General features: G+C 40.0%; 1 pseudogene; it reads left to right on the forward strand.

Moving 5' to 3' along the window:
* The window catches only part of LOC124670932, a 53,583-nt pseudogene that overhangs the window by 12,866 nt on the left and 17,572 nt on the right, over positions 1–23,145 (forward strand).

Here is a 23,145-nt window from a genome sequence, read left to right on the forward strand (position 1 = left end):
TCTCCACTCCCACTTTGCTGCGTCGGTAGGGGCTGGAGGAGGCGGGAGCTTCGGCAGGTGGACGGAGGCTCGCAGCTCAGGGGAGAGGATGGCCAGAAGCACCGCACGGAGCAGGAGCGGCCGCTTCGATTCCGGCGACGACGGGCTTTACCTTTGGACGGATGGAGAGAGGACGCCCAGAAGATGCCGGATCTGGTCGCGGTGGAGGTAGAGCTGGCCGGAGATGGGAGATCAAGGCGGCGGCGGAGAAACTTTCCCCGTCGCGACCATGGTCGCTCTTCTCTCAGCTCAGACGCGCCTATCTCGCAATATCATTCGCAGACCATCTGGCGGGAAGGATATCACTTGGCAAGAAGTGAACACAGTCTCTCAATTGCGTGTAGCCGCATAGGCCTCCTTACTCTGTGTGGTGACCCAGCATACCACTGCATGGTGTAGTATGCAAGTCTGATATAACACCAATGAAACACCGTTCCACTAGTATTATATCGCTCAGAGTGGTACAACAGAAACATATGCGGGTCCAAGGCATGTCTATAGAATTACAACATTGACTCTGTTACATAAGATCATCACAGCCTCCTACTTTACAATGAGGTAAAACTGCAAATAAACTCCAGAAGAACGACTCGTGGTCTAATCCTAACCCGAACTCTACTTGTAGAGTATTCAACTAGCTACAGAGGCTATGAGTAGATTCTAGCTAAATAGGAGCTAGGTTTAGGAAGCTAGTTCCCTTCTATAGCTAAACTAGGTTTCTCCTTGATGTATGTGGTATCTGGCTCTTCTGACAAGGTCCTGTCTCGTGAAGTAGTTGTTGACTCCTCGGCCTTCAAGTTGCACTGTAGATACTCCGTCGATGTCTCCATATCTAAGCAGGGGATTTAAGAGTGGGATGAGTACGAGCGTACTCAACAAGTTCATTATAGGAAAGAGGTGTTTAATGCACTAGCTACAGCATTAGACCAGAGAGTCTAATACCAATGCAAGTTTTCATAACCATTTCTTCAAAAGGTTGCTTTTATTCAGAAGAGCTATGTCCGTCAGCCTTCACCGGTTTACTAGAACTTCATGGAGCTCCTTTCCGGCCGCGTTCGCAGTTCCATATCCCGGAACAGGGAGTGACAGGTCACGGTTCTTTACACTCTGCAGAGGTGTGTTGCTTTACCCATAAGAGATCTTAACCTTGGTGCCAACCGAGTCTATAGTTCTCGTCCACACTTCCTTTGGTGTGAGGCCCGGTATAAGGTCTAGCCAATCATGTTCCTCCGCTACCTCGAACACCCACCCTTTGTTGCATACCCCGACCCTGGGTCCTCGTCGGTCCTCTTATACCACTTAAGGATGGACCCCGACCACGACAACAGTTTGGGATCGAACCAAACTCCTTCGCCGGTAGCTGCAACCCATCATAGACCGCAATACCGTGGGGACTTTAGGCTTCCCCACCCACCGCTTGCACTTCGAGCGACAAGTGTCTACGGACTATGCCGTGGGGACTTAAGGCTTCCCCAGCCAACCGCTTGCCCCGACAGTTACAAGTGTCTACGGTAAAGCGCATCCGTTGATGAACGAGAGGTGGAAACACTTTTGACTACTCCGTCCCACTCCGGATCTTATGGTTAACACGGATATTACGGCACAAGAATCACTGGCGACATTTGTTGTTTAATCCTAGATGGATATAAGCCCGTGCAATGGAACCTCCACCATATCAACACAATCCATGGTTCCATTGCCCACCACTTAGTCATATTCATAGTTATGAAAGTAGTGGTTTTGATTTTTTGTGCAATAGTGATAACCATAATAATTTGCAAGTAATTTGATAGAAATACTCAAATGACATGAGCAAGTGATGAACTTGCCTTTCTTGACTGCAAGATTATGCAGGCAAGGTCTTCGTTACGCAATAACTCCAAATTCTGAAATAGCATCATCGTCCGGTAAGGACGATGTTTAAAAGATTGGCAAGGATGCAATAATGCATAAGAATGAGATGCAATCGCTCTAAGCGTGGCCTAACCCCGATGATTTAGGATTAATGAGTGGTAATAATTGATTCAGGGTGTGTTGCACTTTTAGAGTGATTCACAAACAAGGTTCTTATTCGGGTGTGATTACTTGGTATCATGAACAGGGAGATAATAAAGCACGGTAATCAATTAAGCACACAAAGAATGATAATTGGCCTAATGTTAACATGTAAAGAACAGATTGTCATTTTTAGTACTATATGGCATGGTTAATGATTACTTGTTATATTCTTCAAAAGAATAACTTTTGAAGAACATGTTATTTAATATTGAACAAGTATGACAATTGGGTTTCTGGTTGGTTATAATTTATTCTGGTTTCAAGTAGTTTCTGGAGTAAGTATAAGATGGATCACAACATAGTTGGATTCATCAGCAACTAGGGCTTGTTAGGTTGAGATAAGCTTAGGCATCCTAAGCAATTCATTATACATGGTTGTTGTCAAGGTTGGTTTATCTTGCTAGTGATAGCTGGCTAGGGTTTATAGGTCCTTATAAGCAGGGTTGGTGATGATTCCCTCTTTGCTTCAAAAGAATAACTTTTGAAGAACATACTTCTTAAATAATAAGAAGTATATCAATTAGGGTTGAAGTGATCTAGGTTTTACTGTTGGTTCTATTAAGTAAGGAATGGTGGTTTCCTAAATAGGATGTTTAATAATTATCTCACACTAATAGGGTTTAGTGTGTATGGAATAGGATGCACAATATTGGCATGGTTGCTATTGGAGTTCATCACAATTGTGTGATGCTAAATAGGGCTAAATAATGATGATGGCTTTGGTAATAGGATCTAGGGTTTTCACTTAGTTGACCCTACTTGATTAGTTAGGTCTGATGAGGATGAACACATGGGATACCTATATATTAGTGATAGGTCTTCTACATTTTATGTGTCCAAGACAAGTATTTAGTTGCTACTATGGTTCTGTGATTTGTAATAAGGTATCATGATCACATGCTCTAACCTAGGGTTTAGGTTAGGAGCAATTTTAGGGTTCACATGTAATCATTGAACTAGGGTTCCTAGTTGAATTAGGGTTTTGGGTCTTCACATGAAATGATGAGGTTATCACTATGTTTTAATGGAACTAGGGTTTCCTAATTACCCTATAATTCTTGGATTAATAACTTCATTAATAAAGTTGAAGTTATTAATAACTTTGAAATTAAAATAATATTGGATTTGTCTTTTTATTATTTTTAAATAATTTAATAATTAGGGTAATTACTAATTAGGGTTTAAATCCTCCTATTAAGGATTTAATAAGTAAAAAGTAAAGGAAAATAAGTTTTAATGTTTTCCTTATTTAATTACTGGTTTTGATTTATTTTATGAAGTTTTACTAATTATAGAATATTAATTGAATTTAGAATTAAAGTTAAAGGCTTAAATAACAAGTATTAAATACTTGAATTTTTATTAAAAATAAAAATTTCATTTTATATTTTTATTGGATAGAGTTTTCTTTTCTAAGAATTTTAATATCTCATTTATATTTTTCTGACTTAAATTGGATTTTCTAAATTTATTTGAAGTTGCAGTAATTTACTGGTTTTAAATTTAAACAGAAAATAACTAGAGTTACACGGACAGGGCACCCACACGGTCCACGGCCGGTGGGCCGTGTCCACGCCGGCGGCCACGGTGGCGTCCGTGTGGCCACCCCGTGTGTCACCGGCGACCGCTGACGGCGATCGCCGGCGTTCCCGTGGTCCCGCGAGGGTGTGCTCGGTGCTTATCGGAAAGAGGACGCCGAGGCGAGGCTAGTGGTGGCAGCGCCGCCATCTAATGGTCGCCGGAGCTCGCACGCCGGCGAGGCCGAGCGGCAGATATCACGGGGCAACGATGCTACGCATGTTACGGGGCGTAATCGAGCGAACCAAGTACACCACGGAATTCAATAGCTCACCAGGAGTACGTAGCGCTTGACGGCGTGGTCGATGGAGGTCTGGCTCACCGGATTTCATGGCGCCGGCCGCCGGAGAGTTGAGCTTGGTGACGGCGCTACGGGCTGCCCCTGCTCGATTCCTTTTGCAGGAGGAGCAAGTCGAGCATGGCGGTTCTAACGGTGGTCATGGCGAGGCCTGGGGCTTCCCCAATCGACGACGACGGTCGACGTCCGGCTCAGGTAGGGTTTCCGATTGGGGAAAATTTAGCAGAGGAGGAAGAAAACCGAGGCTAGGCTCGTCCCGGGGCTTTTATACGGCGTCGGAGGGTGCCTCGTCACGTCGTCGAGGAAGGAGAGGGCGCCAGCGAGCGACGAAAAGGAGCACGCCTTCGTGCTGGCGTCCATGCGCGTCGAGAGGATGAGGACGACTTCCTCTCGTTGATTTTTCAACGAAGAGGTAAGTTGGGCCGGTAAGTGGGCTGCCCGGTGGGATGTGGTGCTTGGGCTGCGGTGGCCCATCCGGTAAGCCTCTCTTCTCTCTTTTTCTTTTCTCTTATTTTATTTTCTGGTTTGTATTTTCTATTTAATTCTGATTTGCATTTCCCTTTTGTTTTGCAGGATTTTAAATGTGTGAATCCCTTTGGAGTTTACAAAGATACTATTGTAAATATAAGAGCTTTAAAATATTTCATATGTGTAGTGACACCCTTGTTTATTAAATGTTAATAGAGATTGAAAATGGGCAATTATATAGTCCTAATTGCCAATATCAATTTAGGTAATCCAAACTATTTCTCAAGAGGTTCTTCTAAGTACCTATTGATAGTTAAGTTTTTATATTTATCTTTTGTTACATTGGATTAAACAATTTACAAGGCATAGCTTAATATCAAGTTTATTATTTGAGCATATGATCTCATAACATTATTTCATGTGCTCATGGTGGTTATTGATTTGGAGAATTGTTTAAGGTTATTTTAAAGTATTATTGTCATATTTTAAACCCTTAGTTTAATTGGTTAAGGTGGATCTCATTTCTCTCATGAGACTTCTATTTATATGGAAACACTAGTTAGTTGCACCCACATAGGCATGGCTTGTGAGATATGTTAATTTGCTATCTTGTTTCATTTCAGAGTTGGTTAAATAGTTCCCTTGCTCATATCTGAGCTTAAGCATGGTTTTAGGATTATACTAGCAATCCCCATGTGATGCACAAACTAGGGTTGAGATATAATGCTAGGTTGTAGATATGAGATGACACCATATCGCATGTGCTAGGGTTTATGATCCCTACACAATTTATAATGATCAAGATTTGGCTTCCTAAGTTATTGCTAGAATTGTTTGGATATGGTTATACCAATTACCCCTCTCACTTCAGAAGGTCTTAGATTATAACCTATGGTTCTACTCAAGGAATGATGATGTGAGTGACTAAATATGTGGTTTGCCTAAGAATTCTACCTTGCTCTCTTCTCTAGCTTGTTCTTCAGGAATTCTGATAAACCTGCATCTTGTGGCATGCCTCCACCTCCTAGCTGCTTCATCTTGATCCTAACTATTTTATGGGGTGGCTCAATGTGTTGGTTTTTCTTGCATCATGGTGCAAGATGATGGAATGAATGAGGTAGAGGGTTCCTTTTATAGGCTTAGGCATGCTCTAATAGCTTGACACATAAGTGGATGACTCTTGTTTTAATTTGATGAGTAAGGTGCTTGGTTGTCATGCTCTCATCCATAGCAATCCTTTGAGCATGAGGTGGCATAGCTTAGGATTCAAGTCATGTTGATATTTTCATACTATGTGGCATGGGTATTATCCTCTCATGTGATTTATTTTTGGATAGCCAAGTGGCTTTTGCTACTAAATATCTTGTGAATGATCTCATGATTATGGGTGAGTCACTATATCATATGTGATTGTATTTATATTATAATTGGGGTCAAAATATCAAGAATAAGAAGTATACCCCAATTTTGAATGATGATGTTTGATTTCACCAAGGCATGATCATATGAGTTTCAAAGTACTCATATCTTATTTTATTCAAATAGTTGGAACTATAATTCGTAATGTAAACGAATTTAGTTTTGTGATATTCTACATATTTAATAAGTTATGATTGCAATAAGAATGTGTGGCTTTTATGCACTTAGGTCCTTGGGTTTTTCTATATTTGGTATTTAGTTTTAAAGTGAATTCAATTGTACCTCAAGGTAGTTGCTTAACTTTTAAGTGTTAATAATTTAGAGTTTGCTTCTTATCTCTTTGTTGGTTATATACCTCTCCCATCTCTAGGGTTTAATGATAAGCCTTTGTTGGGGTTAAGTTCAAGAGTTTAATTCAAGAATACCATGAGGTTCATGGTAGGAATATTTATTTGTTAAAGACATGGAAAAGTTAAGTGAAGAATGGTTTCTCCATTTATGGTTACTTGATTCCTAATTGAATAGATGTTCTTATGTTATGTCAAGGAATACCATGTTATGATCTTTTATGAGATCAAGCAATTGATCATTGAGTAAAGTGTTGTTGTGTTAATTTTAGTTCCATTTGATCTAACCCCTTAGATCAAATCATCTCTACCCAAAACAAAGTTTTGGCAAAGTCACATTGAGGTTTATAGCGCTTGACTTGATGAGCTACTTCAATTCCACCAAGGTCAAGTGAAACTTCAGTTACTGTGACTGTTTTACTTTAAAGCGCGAAAATTCCCCGGATTTGCTATGCATGAATGCAATGCACACATCTCGTTTCCTCTATTTTTGTAACCCCATTACCCGGGATATTACAGTCTCTACCCCTTAAACTAAACTTCGTCCTCGAAGTTTGATATCTCTCACGTTTCGGAGTGTGGATCTGACTTGTGCAGACAACTTCTTTTCTCGAACTCCGTGGTGATCTCACTGGATATAATTGAATATATCTCTTGTCCAGATTCTTCCTGGAATCCATTAGAGTTTGTCTCTCGAACATTAGTTTCTAACTCCAGCTTCTATGATTTTCTTCCGGGAATCTAATAATACTTGTCTCTGAACCATGGTTCTTACTTTGATTCATTGATTTCTTCCAACTATTATAATCTTGTTTCCTATCTCATTGAAGATCCAATGATTGGGACTTCTTCTTGTCCTGACAGTCTTAATTGAGGACTAATTGGATAACAATCTCCTATTTGAAAAAAATAGGTCTTTGTTATCCCTTACTACCAAAACTTCAATATTGGGACTTAGTAAGGTACTTACCATGGAAATGATTTTAACAGTTTCTTTTACTAAGAAGGTTAGACTCATTTAGCCTATCCAATCAGGGTTTATAGATGATACCTATAACTATTTTGGGTTATTTAGGTTCCATGAAAGGAATCATTCTATTAGTATGTGGTTTTGGTATGGTCAATTTCCTTCGGTCTTTGGCCTTCTTGGGCTGTATTTGGTCTATGGTAATTTCTTCGTCCAACTTCTTTATGCTTAACTTACTTGAGCTTTCGTACTTCTGAGTAAATACTACTCACTCTCTCAAGTTATAGTCCACTTCTTACTTCCTCGAGGTATAAACCTCGGCTTCTGGTCTGTCATACTTCTGGAAGTAGTGTTCAACAATCTTATGAAAATAAGATCGAACTTCCACTCAGTTCAGACCTTCATCAACTATCTTGCTCAAAATATTGAGTTATTGTACATCCAACTCAATGTTTACTCTACCCCTTAGAGTTTTCTTATGGTCTTCAACTCCTTTTCTTCCAATCATTGGACTTATGGTTAGAATATTGGTCTGGGTCTAGCTTATGGTTTCTACTTCATCTAAGGTCTCGTGAAGAATCTATATGGTGTATCCACTCAATTGTGGACACCCATTGTGAATCCTTCAACTAAATGATTATAAGTTATAATTATTTGGCTGACAGGATTTTTATTTGTTCACATACTTTTGTTACAACTAATTAAATCGTGGACTATTTGTAATACCAACCGATACCACTCGTGGTTATTATACCAACTCGTGGCTATTTGATATCTAAAAATGTACTCTATTATAGATTTTGATCAACTGTATGAGACATCTTCTACTCTATCTCGCAGAATTGATCCTATACCAATTGTGGTCTTCTCGATATCGACTATGGTCTTCTTATGTCTCGCTATGATTTCATATATCACCTTCCTTCATTCAGGGTTTATTTTGCAAGAAAACCACTAGCTGACACTATGATTATAGTATCCTAAGTGATTTCCCATGCATTCCCTCTTCCATAATGACTATAGTTCTACTTCTACTACTCCACAGTCATCATATTTCTCACCTTCATGCTTCCTATGTACTAAAGTACTTCTCTGTTGAGGTAAAGCATGAATTTTTTATTGGTACTTCCTTCTGAATATTGTGGTTGCTTCCCACAACTTTGTTTCCTTTATCTGATGAGCCTTCATTCTTTCTCCAGATTCTTCAAAATTCGTCACTTCCTCACACGAATACCATTACCCTCTAGATCTATAGCATTAAGTAAGGACTTGATATTGCAACATGCATTTGCATATCAAAGTCAAACTTCATGTATGGATCTAGTCAAACAATGAAAATCCAATAAAATCCAAGAAGATTCAGCTTTGTGCATATAATACACACCATCATAAGCCTGAATATAATAGTTGAGTAAGACATCTCTAAACAACAGGCTCTGATGTGTAGTATATGACACCACATAATATGAGTTTGTATCGTGATACTTAGCACGACTATTGGGGACTCTACTATTTGTCTCAACATTTACCTTAATTGCACAATTGCAATGAGATAAACTTGAAACAAAGTGGTTTGGGATGGTTAAAGTTAACCTAATTTTCTTTGGAAGTACTAACAAAGTGTTATACAATATATAAGTGTTATTGAGGACTAGTTCCTATGATATGTCTAGGTTCTAACATTGCTACTCTAAACACATAACTATGAAAATATAGCTCTTATACTTCCAAGTGTTTATACTATCACGAGACTATGGACATGATGTGCTTGGCACACTTCCCATATTTTTGGAACATAATTCTTTCACTATTGTTTAGCACTTGGCTTCTTATTGTACTCCTCCAAAATACTTATAATGTTCTATTCCATCACATAATGATTCTCAAGTGAATCATATATGATTAACAACTCTACCATGTAAGTAATCATATTTTATTCATATCTCTCTTCCTTATCTCCCATGATTGACTCATCATGGTCTATACTACCTCACATGACTCATAGTTCTCACTTGTTATCAATTGTTTTACAAGTTGAGATATTTTACTTACTCATTACTTAGCTTGGTCTACATTCTCTATTAGGGTATCTTAATTATCTACATCACTTGTTATTACTTCTAGTGCAGTGTCTGAGTAATTCTTATTTAACTATAACATGTGTTGGTACACATCTTCCAATAGGATATCTTCCTTATGGTTGTATCCTTTCTTTGGACTACCATGTATTGTATACCAACTGTGATCTACTCATCTATTGTTTTAAGGGCCTATTGATGTGCTACATGTTTAAGATTAGCTAACTAACTTCACTAAGGAAAGATAGATAAGAAAGGTTGACTCAAGTGTGTCAGGATTATTCTCAAGTGAATACCCATCTCAAGTCATAAAAATATTTGGTTCACCTAAGACAACTTCCTATAGACACTACCAATCCTATAGGTCTCCTTTAAAGGGTTTTAATCCTAGGTCAAAGCATTTGCTCTGATACCAACTGTGGTGACCCAGCATACCACCGCATGGTGTAGTATGCAAGTCCGATATAACACCAATGAAACACCGTTCCACTAGTATTATATCGCTCGAGTGGTACAACGAAACATATGCGGGTCCAAGGCATGTCTATAGAATTACAACATTGACTCGTTACATAAGATCATCACAGACCTCCTACTTTACAATGAGGTAAAACTGCAAATAAACTCCAGAAGAACGACTCGTGGTCTAATCCTAACCCGAACTCTACTTGTAGAGTATTCAACTAGCTACAGAGGCTATGAGTAGATTCTAGCTAAATAGGAGCTAGGTTTAGGAAGCTAGTTCCCTTCTATAGCTAAACTAGGTTTCTCCTTGATGTATGTGGTATCTGGCTCTTCTGACAAGGTCCTGTCTCGTGAAGTAGTTGTTGACTCCTCGGCCTTCAAGTTGCACTGTAGATACTCCGTCGATGTCTCCATATCTAAGCAGGGGATTTAAGAGTGGGATGAGTACGAGCGTACTCAACAAGTTCATTATAGGAAAGAGGTGTTTAATGCACTAGCTACAGCATTAGACCAGAAAGTCTAATACCAATGCAAGTTTTCATAACCATTTCTTCAAAAGGTTGCTTTTATTCGTAAGAGCTATGTCCGTCACCTTCACCGGTTTACTAGAACTTCATGGAGCTCCTTTCCGGCCGCGTTCGCAGCTCCATATCCCGGAACGTGGAGTGACAGGTCACGGTTCTTTACACTCGCAGAGGTGTGTTGCTTTACCCATAAGAGATCTTAACCTTGGTGCCAACCGAGTCTATAGTTCTCGTCCACACTTCCTTTGGTGTGAGGCCCGGTATAAGGTCTAGCCAATCATGTTCCTCCGCTACCTCGAACACCCACCCTTTGTTGCATACCCCGACCCTGGGTCCTCGTCGGTCCTCTTATACCACTTAAGGATGGACCCCGACCACGACAACCGCTTGGGATCGAACCAAACTCCTTCGCCGTAGCCGCAACCCATCATAGACCGCAATACCGTGGGGACTTTAGGCTTCCCCAGCCCACCGCTTGCACTTCGAGCGACAAGTGTCTACGGACTATGCCGTGGGGACTTAAGGCTTCCCAGCCAACCGCTTGCCCCGACAGCTACAAGTGTCTACTGTAAAGCGCATCCGTTGATGAACGAGAGGTGGAAACACTTTTGACTACTCCGTCCCACTCCGGATCTTATGGTTAACACGGATATTACGGCACAAGAATCACGGGCGACATTTGTTGTTTAATCCTAGATGGATATAAGCCCGTGCAATGGAACCTCCACCATATCAACACAATCCATGGTTCCATTGCCCACCACTTAGTCATATTCATAGTTATGAAAGTAGTGGTTTTGATTTTTTGTGCAATAGTGATAACCATAATAATTTGCAAGTAATTTGATAGAAATACTCAAATGACATGAGCAAGTGATGAACTTGCCTTTCTTGACCGCAAGATTATGCGGCAAGGTCTTCGTTACGCAATAACTCCAAATTCTGAAATAGCATCATCGTCCGGTAAGGACGATGTTTAAAAGATTGGCAAGGATGCAATAATGCATAAGAATGAGATGCAATCGCTCTAAGCGTGGCCTAACCCCGATGATTTAGGATTAATGAGTGGTAATAATTGATTCAGGGTGTGTTGCACTTTTAGAGTGATTCACAAACAAGGTTCTTATTCAGGTGTGATTACTTGGTATCATGAACAGGGAGATAATAAAGCACAGTAATCAATTAAGCACACAAAGAATGATAATTGGCCTAATGTTAACATGTAAAGAACAGTTGTCATTTTTAGTACTATATGGCATGGTTAATGATTACTTGTTATATTCTTCAAAAGAATAACTTTTGAAGAACATGTTATTTAATATTGAACAAGTATGACAATTGGGTTTCTGGTTGGTTATAATTTATTCTGGTTTCAAGTAGTTTCTGGAGTAAGTATAAGATGGATCACAACATAGTTGGATTCATCAAGCAACTAGGGCTTGTTAGGTTGAGATAAGCTTAGGCATCCTAAGCAATTCATTATACATGGTTGTTGTCAAGGTTGGTTTATCTTGCTAGTGATAGTCGGCTAGGGTTTATAGGTCCTTATAAGCAGTGGTTGGTGATGATTCCCTCTTTGCTTCAAAAGAATAACTTTTGAAGAACATACTTCTTAAATAATAAGAAGTATATCAATTAGGGTTGAAGTGATCTAGGTTTTACTGTTGGTTCTATTAAGTAAGGAATGGTGGTTTCCTAAATAGGATGTTTAATAATTATCTCACACTAATAGGGTTTAGTGTGTATGGAATAGGATGCACAATATTGGCATGGTTGCTATTGGAGTTCATCACAATTGTGTGATGCTAAATAGGGCTAAATAATGATGATGGCTTTGGTAATAGGATCTAGGGTTTTCACTTAGTTGACCCTACTTGATTAGTTAGGTCTGATGAGGATGAACACATGGGATACCTATATATTAGTGATAGGTCTTCTACATTTTATGTGTCCAAGACAAGTATTTAGTTGCTACTATGGTTCTGTGATTTGTAATAAGGTATCATGATCACATGCTCTAACCTAGGGTTTAGGTTAGGAGCAATTTTAGGGTTCACATGTAATCATTGAACTAGGGTTCCTAGTTGAATTAGGGTTTTGGGTCTTCACATGAAATGATGAGGTTATCACTATGTTTTAATGGAACTAGGGTTTCCTAATTACCCTATAATTCTTGGATTAATAACTTCATTAATAAAGTTGAAGTTATTAATAACTTTGAAATTAAAATAATATTGGATTTGTCTTTTTATTATTTTTAAATAATTTAATAATTAGGGTAATTACTAATTAGGGTTTAAATCCTCCTATTAAGGATTTAATAAGTAAAAAGTAAAGGAAAATAAGTTTTAATGTTTTCCTTATTTAATTACTGGTTTTGATTTATTTTATGAAGTTTTACTAATTATAGAATATTAATTGAATTTAGAATTAAAGTTAAAGGCTTAAATAACAAGTATTAAATACTTGAATTTTTATTAAAAATAAAAATTTCATTTTATATTTTTATTGGATAGAGTTTTCTTTTCTAAGAATTTTAATATCTCATTTATATTTTTCTCGACTTAAATTGGATTTTCTAAATTTATTTGAAGTTGCGTAATTTCATCGGTTTTAAATTTAAACAGAAAATAACTAGAGTTACACGGACAGTGGCACCCACACAGTCCCCGATCGGTGGGCCGTGTCCACGCCGGCGGCCACGGTGGCGTCCGGTGGCCACCCCGTGTGTCACCGGCGACCGCGTGACGGCGATCGCCGGCGTTCCCGTGGTCCCGCGAGGGTGTGCTGGTGCTTACTGGAAAGAGGACGCCGAGGCGAGGCTAGTGGTGGCAGCGCCGCCATCTAATGGTCGCCGGAGCTCGCACGCCGGCGAGGCCGAGCGGCAGATATCACGGGGCAACGATGCTACGCATGTTACGGGGCGTAATCGAGCGAACCAAGTACACCACGGAATTCAATAGCTCACCAGGAGTACGTAGCGCTTGACGGCGTGGTCGATGGAGGTCTGGCTCACCGGATTTCATGGCGCCGGCCGCCGGAGAGTTGAGCTTGGTGACGGCGCTACGGGCTGCCCCTGCTCGATTCCTTTTGCAGGAGGAGCAAGTCGAGCATGGCGGTTCTAACGGTGGTCATGGCGAGGCCTGGGGCTTCCCCAATCGACGACGACGGTCGACGTCCGGCTCAGGTAGGGTTTCCGATTGGGGAAAATTTAGCAGAGGAGGAAGAAAACCGAGGCTAGGCTCGTCCCGGGGCTTTTATACGGCGTCGGAGGGTGCCTCGTCACGTCGTCGAGGAAGGAGAGGGCGCCAGCGAGCGACGAAAAGGAGCACGCCTTCGTGCTGGCGTCCATGCGCGTCGAGAGGATGAGGACGACTTCCTCTCGTTGATTTTTCAACGAAGAGGTAAGTTGGGCTGGTAAGTGGGCTGCCTGGTGGGATGTGGTGCTGGGCTGCGGTGGCCCATCCGGTAAGCCTCTCTTCTCTCTTTTTCTTTTCTCTTATTTTATTTTCTGGTTTGTATTTTCTATTTAATTCTGATTTGCATTTCCCTTTTGTTTTGCAGGATTTTAAATGTGTGAATCCCTTTGGAGTTTACAAAGATACTATTGTAAATATAAGAGCTTTAAAATATTTCATATGTGTAGTGACACCCTTGTTTATTAAATGTTAATAGAGATTGAAAATGGGCAATTATATAGTCCTAATTGCCAATATCAATTTAGGTAATCCAAACTATTTCTCAAGAGGTTCTTCTAAGTACCTATTGATAGTTAAGTTTTTATATTTATCTTTTGTTACATTGGATTAAACAATTTACAAGGCATAGCTTAATATCAAGTTTATTATTTGAGCATATGATCTCATAACATTATTTCATGTGCTCATGGTGGTTATTGATTTGGAGAATTGTTTAAGGTTATTTTAAAGTATTATTGTCATATTTTAAACCCTTAGTTTAATTGGTTAAGGTGGATCTCATTTCTCTCATGAGACTTCTATTTATATGGAAACACTAGTTAGTTGCACCCACATAGGCATGGCTTGTGAGATATGTTAATTTGCTATCTTGTTTCATTTCGGAGTTGGTTAAATAGTTCCCTTGCTCATATCCGAGCTTAAGCATGGTTTTAGGATTATACTAGCAATCCCCATGTGATGCACAAACTAGGGTTGAGATATAATGCTAGGTTGTAGATATGAGATGACACCATATCGCATGTGCTAGGGTTTATGATCCCTACACAATTTATAATGATCAAGATTTGGCTTCCTAAGTTATTGCTAGAATTGTTTGGATATGGTTATACCAATTACCCCTCTCACTTCATAAGGTCTTAGATTATAATCTATGGTTATACTCAAGGAATGATGATGTGAGTGACTAAATATGTGGTTTGCCTAAGAATTCTACCTTGCTCTCTTCTCTAGCTTGTTCTTCAGGAATTCTGATAAACCTGCATCTTGTGGCATGCCTCCACCTCCTAGCTGCTTCATCTTGATCCTAACTATTTTATGGGGTGGCTCAATGTGTTGGTTTTTCTTGCATCATGGTGCAAGATGATGGAATGAATGAGGTAGAGGGTTCCTTTTATAGGCTTAGGCATGCTCTAATAGCTTGACACATAAGTGGATGACTCTTGTTTTAATTTGATGAGTAAGGTGCTTGGTTGTCATGCTCTCATCCATAGCAATCCTTTGAGCATGAGGTGGCATAGCTTAGGATTCAAGTCATGTTGATATTTTCATACTATGTGGCATGGGTATTATCCTCTCATGTGATTTATTTTTGGATAGCCAAGTGGCTTTTGCTACTAAATATCTTGTGAATGATCTCATGATTATGGGTGAGTCACTATATCATATGTGATTGTATTTATATTATAATTGGGGTCAAAATATCAAGAATAAGAAGTATACCCCAATTTTGAATGATGATGTTTGATTTCACCAAGGCATGATCATATGAGTTTCAAAGTACTCATATCTTATTTTATTCAAATAGTTGGAACTATAATTCGTAATGTAAACGAATTTAGTTTTGTGATATTCTACATATTTAATAAGTTATGATTGCAATAAGAATGTGTGGCTTTTATGCACTTAGGTCCTTGGGTTTTTCTATATTTGGTATTTAGTTTTAAAGTGAATTCAATTGTACCTCAAGGTAGTTGCTTAACTTTTAAGTGTTAATAATTTAGAGTTTGCTTCTTATCTCTTTGTTGGTTATATACCTCTCCCATCTCTAGGGTTTAATGATAAGCCTTTGTTGGGGTTAAGTTCAAGAGTTTAATTCAAGAATACCATGAGGTTCATGGTAGGAATATTTATTTGTTAAAGACATGGAAAAGTTAAGTGAAGAATGGTTTCTCCATTTATGGTTACTTGATTCCTAATTGAATAGATGTTCTTATGTTATGTCAAGGAATACCATGTTATGATCTTTTATGAGATCAAGCAATTGATCATTGAGTAAAGTGTTGTTGTGTTAATTTTAGTTCCATTTGATCTAACCCCTTAGATCAAATCATCTCTACCCAAAACAAAGTTTTGGCAAAGTCACATTGAGGTTTATAGCGCTTGACTTGATGAGCTACTTCAATTCCACCAAGGTCAAGTGAAACTTCGCTCATCGTGACTCGTTTTACTTTAAAGCGCGAAAATTCCCCAGATTTTCTATGCATGAATGCAATGCACACATCTGTTTCCTCTATTTTTGTAACCCCATTACCTGGGATATTACACTCTGTTAGGGCATCTCCAGCGGCGCGACGCAAACGGACGCTGAGCGACCGTTTGCGTCCGTGCGGACCGGAAATGCGTCTGGCACCACCTCCAGCGGGGCTACGCAAAGTGACCGGGCCGTCCGTGGAGACGCAAACCTGGCCCAAATATGCGCCAGGTTTGCGTCTCCGCGGACGCTCGGCGATCGCGCGGAGCGTCCGCTCGTTTCCCCACGGACCCTCATGGCAGCGACCTAGGTTCGATCGGCCTCGAATTCACAACGCGCGGATGTCTACGCACGCTTCTATTCCTGTAGACAGTGTTGGGCCTCCAAGAGCAGAGGTTTGTAGAACAGCAGCAAGTTTCCCTTAAGTGAATCACCCAAGGTTTATCGAACTCAGGAGGTAGAGGTCAAAGATATCCCTCTCAAGCAACCCTGCAATCACGATACAAGAAGTCTCTTGTGTCCCCAACACACCTAATACACTTGTCATATGTATAGGTGCACTAGTTCGGCGAAGAGATAGTGAAATACAAGTAGTATGGATGTATATGAGTGGTAATAGCAATCTGAATAAAATATGGCAGCGAGTAAACATGCAACTGTAACAAGTAAATAAACGGAGTTTCGATGCTTAGAAACAAGGCCTAGGGATCATACTTTCACTAGTGGACACTCTCAACATTGCAATCATAATTGAATATAAATATAAGCACTTCACTATGCTATTCTGAATTACTCTCTAGCAAGATAACGAACACTAATTCATCATGTAGGCAAACCTTAAAGATGTATTCCCAAGTACTAATAAACACCCCACGCTGTCACTATGAGCATTCATAGGAGGTACGAACACACCACAATTTCATAGAGACATCCAACTCAAATCATAACTCAGTGAATAAGTATTCTGTGAAATATAGCCTAAGAGACCCACACGGTGCACACACTGTCACCTTTACACACGTGGGACACACTGCCGAAGTGCCAGTTCCTGTTTTCTGGTGTTTCGCCAATCCGTATCGAAGATTTAGGTCGAGGAGGCTTAAATAGGCGAAGATGCGGAGTCGGAAGGGCCACGGGGGACCCACACAGTAGGGGGGCGCGCCCCCCTGTCGCCGCGCCGCCAGGGCGCGTGGGGCCCCTGGGCCTCCCCTCTGGTCCCTCTCCGGTGTTCTGGAAGCTTCGTGGAATTATAAGATCGTGGGCCTTGATTTCGTCCAATTCCGAGAATATTTGCTTACTAGGATTTCTGAAACCAAAAACAGCAGAAAACAGGAACTGGCACTTCGGCATCTCGTCAATAGGTTAGTCCCGGAAAATGCATAATAATGACATATAATGTGTATAAAACATGTGAGTATCATCATAAAAGTAGCATGGAACATAAGAAATTATAGATACGTTTGGGATGTATCAAGGATCCCCAAGCTTAGTTCCTACTCGCCCTCGAGTAGGTAAACGATAACAAAGATAATTTCTGAAGTGACATGCTACTTACATAATCTTGATCATACTATTGTAAAGCATATGAGATGAATGCAGCGATTCAAAGCAATGGTGAAGATAATGAGTAAACAAATGAATCATATAGCAAAGACTTTTCATGAATAATACTTTCAAGACAAGCATCAATAAGACTTGCATAAGAGTTACTCATAAAGCAATATATTCTTAGTAGAAAGCTTTGAAGCAACACAAAGGAAGATATAAGTTTCAGCGGTTGCTTTCAACTTCAAAATATATATCTCATGGATAATTGTCAACACAAAGTAATATAACAAGTGCAATAGGTAAACATGTAAGAATCAATGCACACAGCTTGACACAAGTGTTTGCTTCGGGATAGAAAGAATAGGTAAACCGACTCAACAATAAAGTAAAAGATAGGCCCTTCGCAGAGGGAAGCATGGATTACTATATTTGTGCTAGAGCTTTTCATTTTGAAAACAAGAAACAATTTTGTCAACGGTAGTAATAAAGCATATGTGTTATGTATAAGATATCCTATAAGTTGCAAGCCTAATGCATAGTACACCAATAGTGCTCGCACCTTGTCCTAATTAGCTTGGATTAACATGGATTATCATTGCATAGCATATGTTTCAACCAAGTGTCACAAAGGGGTACCTCTATGCCGCTCGTACAAAGGTCTAAGGAGAAAGCTCGCATTGGATTTCTCGCTTTTGATTATTCTCAACTTAGACATCCATACCGGGACAACATAGACAACAGATAATGGACTCGTCTTTAATGCATAAGCATTCAACAACAGTTAAAATTCTCATAAGAGATTGAGAATTAATTGTCCAAACTGAAACTTCCACCATGAATCATGGCTTTAGTTAGCGGCCCAATGTTCTTCTCTAACAATATGCATACTCAAACCATTTGATCATGAAAATCGCCCTTACTTCAGACAAGACGAACATGCATAGCAACTCACATGATATTCAACAAAGGTGTAAGTTGATGGCATCCCCAGAAACATGGTTACTGCTCAACAAGCAACTTATTAAGAAATAAGACACATAAGTACATACTCTTCACCACAATAGTTTTTAAGGCTATTTTCCCATGAGCTATATATTGCAAAGACAAAGAATAGAATTTTAAAGGTAGCACTCAAGTAATGTACTTTGGAATGGCAGAGAAATACCATGTACTAGGTAGGTATGGTGGACACAAATGGCATAGTTTTTGGCTCAAGGATTTGGATGCACGAGAAGAATTCCTCTCAATACAAGGCTAGGCTAGCAAGGTTGTTTGAAGCAAACTCAAGTATAAAAGGTGCAGCAAAGCTCACATATGAACATATTGTAAGTATTATAAGACTTTACATCGTCTCCTTGTTGTTCAAACACCTTAACCAGAAAATATTTAGACTCTAGAGAAATCAATCATGCAAACCAAATTTTAACAAGCTCTATGTAGTTCTTCATTAATGGGTGCAAAGTACATGATGCAAGAGCTTAAACATGATCTATATGAGCACAACAATTGCCAAGTATCACATTATTCAAGACATTATACCATTTACCACATGCAGCATTTTCTGTTTCCAACCATATAACAATGAATGAAGTAGTTCAACCTTCGCAATGAACATTAGAGATAAAGCTAAGAACATATGTGTTCATACGAAACAGCGGAGCGTGTCTCTCTCCCAATCAAGGAATGCTAGGATCCGATTTTATTCAAACAAAAACAAAAATAAAAACACACAGACGCTCCAAGTAAAGCACATAAGATGTGACCGAATAAACATATAGTTTCAATAGAAGAACCTGATAAGTTGATGAAGAAGGGGATGCCTTGGGCATCCCCAAGCTTAGACGCTTGAGTCTTCTTGAAATTTGCAGGGATGAACCACGGGGCATCCCCAAGCTTAGACTTTTCACTCTTCTTGATCATATATCATCCTCCTCTCTTGATCCTTGAAAACTTCCTTCACACCAAACTTCTCATAAACTTCATTAGAAGGGTTAGTACTCAAAAAACTTTAATCCACCTTGGCCCTGTAGTGACACATTGCAAGAACTCAATAAAACATTATCTACAGCTCTCCACGTCTAGAAAGCCTCACATAAAGTCCACAAGAGACAATGCAAAAAAACAGAGACATAATCTGTCAAAACAGAACAGCCAGTAAACACGAATTTTTAAGAGGTACTTCCGTTGCTCAAATCAGAAAACTCAAAACTAATGAAAGTTGCGTACATATCTGAGGATCACTCATGTAAATTGGCAGATTTTTCTGAGTTACCTACAGAGAATCATACCCAGATTCGTGACAGCAAGAAATCTGTTTCTGCGCAGAAATCCAAATCTAGCATCACCCTTCTATTAGAGACTTCACTTGGCACAACATTGCAATAAAATAAGATAAGGAGAGGTTGCTACAGTACTAACAACTTTCAAAACACAACAAAACTGTAGCAAAATAAACACATGGGTTATCTCCCAAGAAGTGCTTTCTTTATAGCCGTTAAGATGGGCTCAGTAATTTTAATGATGCACTCGCAAGAAATAAGAGTTGAAGCAAAAGAGAGCATCAAAAAGCAAGTTCAAAACACATTTAAGTCTAACCCACTTCCTATGCATAGGAATCTTGTACACAAATGAATTCATGAAGAACAAAGTGACAAGCATGGGAAGATAAAACACGAGTAACTTCAAGATTCTCAACATAGAGAGGGGAAACTTAATATTATTAAGATGCTTATAACCATGTTTCCCTCTCTCATAATAGCTTTCAGTAGCATCATTGATGAAATCCACAATATAACCATCACTTAAAACATTCTTATCATGGTTCATATGCATAAAGGTATCATTAATTTTAGCATAAGAAAAACTCTTCTCATTAATAGTAATTGGAGCAGGATCATTATCAAGAATTTGAACATGGTAAACAAGTTGCATACTAAGGGAATGATTTTTAGTGATCCCACCATAACTATGACAAGTTTCATAAGGATAATTATAACATGTGTCATAGCATTCTTTATAATAATCATCAAAGATCGGAGGCATAGTGTCATCATAAGAAATAGAATAATTATCTTTCACAGTATGTTCATCTGTGACCATACCATCATTGTTACTAGAAGGAGATGTATCAAACATATAATGATCAGTAGAAAAAGGATTTTCAAACACCTCATCCCCAAGCTTAGAGCTTTCTATATCATTATGGGAGGAAGCATGGATAGTACCGATACTATGGCAATTATTAACATCATCATTTTCAGAATTAGTTTCCCCAGAGATTTCCAATATCAAAAGTAGTATGCTCTTTCAAATCATGATCACTAATGTAGGTAAAGGGCATAAGAAGATCATTGTATTCAGATTCATTATCATAATAATCATCAGGAGCAACATACTTACGGTTGACGAGGGAACACCTCGGCAATGCCTACGTATTGTAGACTAGGGTTTCGGGAGAGCGACGATGGAGATTCCGGGGACGAGATTAGGCACACGACGTACCCAGCTTCGGGTCCCCTCGGTGGAGGATCCCTACGTGCTGCTAGCAATCCAAGTATATGATCATAGATGTGTGTACGAGGTGCCGCCATAGGCGGAGCTATGTTGTCTATATTTTGTCTATTTGTTGTCCTCCTTATTTTGGGTGCCCTGGCTAGCTTTATATATGCAACCAGCCTAGGGTTTTACAAGAGTCCTAGTCGACTACTTCTTCGGGTTGCCTTGTTGTGCCTTCTCCATATTGAGTCTTCTCCATATTGGGCCGAGCCGGTATGCTAATAATGGGTACCCGAAGGGTATGCCCATGTCGTAGCCCCGAGTTTATAGGGAAGTCGAAGACTTGCGTAGAAACTCCAAGCATAACCATCTCCGGAGTCGAAGAAAATACAAGGCGAGGTCCATGTCGTAGATCATGTGTAGCGTAGATGATGTCGACGATTCTTGAAATTATCGGGTGCGCGTCAGCGCTCCCGATGGGAGTAGCCCCCGAGTCTATGGGCAAGTGCTTGCACTTGGGCATAGACTCAAGTTGTACTACTCGATGAAGAACTTAACTATATTTCTGTAGGACTCGATGAAATCCATGTGCTCCCGATGGGAGTAGGCTCCACTCGAGTCGTAGAATCGAGTTGAGTCTGCAACCCTTGATTGTCATAGATGCTGTCGAAGTTATTTTTCTATCGGGTGCGCGACCAGCGCTCCCGATGGGAGTAGCCCCCGAGGCTACAGCCAAGTGTTTGCACTTGGGTGTAGGCTCAACTTGCTTGTAATTGACTCCACAATTTTTCCTCTTTCTTATCGGGAGGGTGAACAATACTCTCGATAAGAGTAGCCCCGATCCTATGAGCAGGTGCTTGCACCTAGGCATAGGCTCAAGTTGTACTACTCGATAAACAACTTGGCGCAGCCCCTCTTTTATCGACTCCGGGCCGTTGCTATTTTTATTTGACATCCATATCTATATTGTACAGGGATAATGGTAATTGGGGCTAGTTCATCTGACGGATCAGGTACTAGTTAACTGCTCTAGTGGCAATCCGCAAAAACCTACTTCAAGATCACGTCCCTGGACATGATCTCGGGATACCGGTGTAAACTTCGACAGTGCCGCTTAAGGTCTTACCATTCTGTCGAGTCCCGGTCATATTTATCGGGTACCTAACGCGTCCGTTAGGATTTTTCTTCGTATCCGTTGATACGGATAAAAGTAGCAGAGCGCAGTCTTCGGCGATGCCACGCCCAGCAGAACGGATCTGGGGTCTTACCTTCGCAAATTTGCGGCATTCAGAAATTGATCGCAACTTTGGCGTTCTGAGAATATATTGTCGAGTGCCTTGTTCGGCTGATGCAATGACCCATTTTGCGGGTTCTTCTATATTTTTCTCTCGGGCTTGATGAGACAACCGAATATATTGGTTCTTCTATATTGTCGTCAGGCACATCGCCGATGCTCTTGCTCAGAACAAATGACGAGTCAATGGACCCAAAGATTTGTCCATCCTCTTTTTTTTTTCCTCCCTTTTTTTTCTACTCCTCTCTTCTTTTTTTTTTAATTTCTCCTTGATGATAATTTCGTCGAGTTCCTCCCTCAGGAAAATTTCTTCGGGACCTATTTGAGGACAATTCTTCGGCACCTCCTTGAGTATAATTCTTCGGCACCTCCTTGAGGATAATTCTTCGGCACCTCCTTGAGGATAATTCTTCGGCACCTCCTTGAGGATAATTCTTCGGCACCTCCTTGAATAAAATTTCATCGGGTTCTCTTTTGAAGAAAATTTCATCGGGTTCTCTCACGATTTTATCGGGTTCCTCCCTAAAGAAGATTTCATCAGGTGCTCTTTTGATTTCATCGACCTGAGATGTAAAGTGAAGAAGCATGGCGCAGCCCCCGAGTGTCGGGTGCGGCGAAAGTAAATGATAATCAATTTTATGCAAATCAAAGGAACACTTAGCTTATTGGGCACGACAGAGTCGGCGTGATGAAGTCTTTGAGTGCGGAGAATAAGTCGAGCCGAAGTAGAAACCACCAAATAGTGAAAGTAAATGCCGCCATATTGTTGATGAAGAAATAGCCGAGCCCCTGAGCGCTGCTGGGGTGATGTCATGATTTTTGTTTAGACGCCGTGTCACAGTTGTTACTCGGGGCGAAGTCGTTGTCGAGCCCCCTAGTATTATCCGTGTCGCCGAA

Source organism: Lolium rigidum, chromosome 7 (genome assembly GCF_022539505.1).
Source record: "Lolium rigidum isolate FL_2022 chromosome 7, APGP_CSIRO_Lrig_0.1, whole genome shotgun sequence".
Lineage (NCBI taxonomy): Eukaryota > Viridiplantae > Streptophyta > Magnoliopsida > Poales > Poaceae > Lolium > Lolium rigidum.